The following is a 2,213-nucleotide window of genomic DNA, read 5'->3' as shown; positions in this document are numbered from 1 at the left end:
GTTATATCTAGGGCAGAACAGAGATTGCTTCCTGTCAACTCCTTCAGAGACTGTCTGACCCGTCCCATGGCTCAGGCATGTTGGTTTCTAAGACCATAGTCCTTCCCCAGGCAAGCATGTAAGGCTTTTCCCCTTATCTGGGGCAGATCACACCCCAGCACCTCCATCCTTTCTGCCCTATCTTATATAACCCTTAGCACCTGCCACTCAGTGTGGAGAATATCCATGTTGTCTTGATGCCATTCGATATAACCACGTTTGTAAATTCCCTTAATAAATTCACATTGGAATGTTGGAGTCATCAGCCTATTTGTTTAGTCTTTCAGCCTGGAACAATTTTACATAACCCCTCCCCTGAAGGGGATGATCTGGGGGAGAGTCTGAAAGGGTGGCTGGAGCAAGATCTAAGCTGATCTAAGACAAATCGGGAGTCTGAGGCTTTGTCTGTGGCCTTGTCCTAGGCCACCAAAGAACAGTTGTCATCCAATGTACACATTCTAAGTATGCTTCCACTCTTGTCAAATATATGTATAAAAAATTTGTGTATATGTTTTTGCATATATCTCCATGTATGCATGTATCATGTATGTTTATGAGAAGTCCTATACTATATACATAAAATTTAAAATATAAATCTCTAAGAATTGGTTTGAGTGCATTTTTCCAATAATTTTTTAAATTTTAAAATAGTTTAGACTTACAGAAAAGTTACAAATATATTACAGTTTCTCACCCAGTTTTCCCTACTGCTAACAGGTTATATTACATAGGTACTTTTGTCACAACTAATGAAAAAATATTGGTTCATTATTATTAACTAAATTCTGTGTTATATTCAGATTCCTTCTCTTTGTACCAAATGTCTTTTTTCTCTTCCAAGATATTGCATTTCTTTTGCTCATTATGTCTCCTTATCTCCTCTAGATTACAACAGTTTCTCAGAATTTCCATTTTTTGTGATGTTGATAATTTAAAGATTACTGTACAGATATTTTGCAGAATGTTCCTTGTTTTGGGTTTACCTGATGTTTTTCTTGTGGTTAGACTAGGGTTATGGATATGGGAGGAGGAGGACCACAGAGGTAAAGTGCCATTCTCATCACATCCTATCTGAAGTATGTACTGTCAACCTCTCTTATTGCTGTTGGTGTAGACCTTGATCACCTGGATGACGTGCTGTTTGTCAGGTGACTCCACTGTAAAAAAACTTTTCCCCCTTTTCATTTCATACTTTTTGAAAGCAAATCATTAAGTATAGCCCATTAAGTCTGTTTTTAATGTTTCTGTTAACTTAATAGTATTTTTTTAATATTTCACAGTAGTTAGAATTTACATTGCTCATGAGAATATGGCTAATAAGGCAGTTTTTAAAATAAAAAAAGCTCCTCACTTGTCCTGCCTCCATTTCTCTGGCCCACCCGTGGTTCTCTTTAGTACAGCAAGACCTAACTAGACAAGCTTAATGTAGGCTGGAATACTTGAGGTGGGTGATCACTATTGATGCTGATGGGATTGTTTCTGATGTTTTAGTGTTTAATGACAAGGCTCTGGCTTAGACTGTGCTCCACAATGGCTTATCTAACTGGACTTACCTTATACCTCCAATCTCACCTCAAATTTAGGTGGGGAAATTCATGAAAAATATTTACATTTGACATTTTGAAAATAAAAGTAGATATTTAAAAGCAAAAACAAATGAATGGGACTACAGCAAACTAAAAAGCTTCTGCCCAGCAAATAAACCATCAATAAAACAAGGAAACAACCAACTGAATAGGAGAAGATACTTACAAATGATACACTTGATAAGGGCCTGATATCTAAAATATACAAAGAACTAGAACAACTCAATAACAACAACAACAAAAAATCTGATTTAAAAAAAGGTAGAGGGATTACTGCTTATGTTTTTTTCTAGAAGTTTTATGGTTTTGGGTCTTACATTTAAGTCTTTAATCCATTTTGATTCTATTTTTGTATACAGTGTAAGAAGATGGTCGAGTTTCATTTTTTTGCATGTATCTGTCCAGTTTTCCCAACACCATTTATTGAAAGATTGTCTTTACCTCATTGTATATTCTTGACTCCTTTATCATATATTAAATGAACATACAGGCGTGGATTTATTTCTGGGCTCTCTATTCTGTTCCATGGATCTGTGTCTGTTTTTATGCCAGTTCCATTCTGTTTTGATTACTGTAGCCTTGTAGTAT

Source organism: Pteropus vampyrus, unplaced genomic scaffold, assembly GCF_000151845.1.
Source record: "Pteropus vampyrus isolate Shadow unplaced genomic scaffold, Pvam_2.0 Scaffold130, whole genome shotgun sequence".
In the NCBI taxonomy this organism is placed as follows: Eukaryota; Metazoa; Chordata; class Mammalia; order Chiroptera; family Pteropodidae; genus Pteropus; species Pteropus vampyrus.
Note: the sequence above shows the minus strand (reverse complement) of the source record.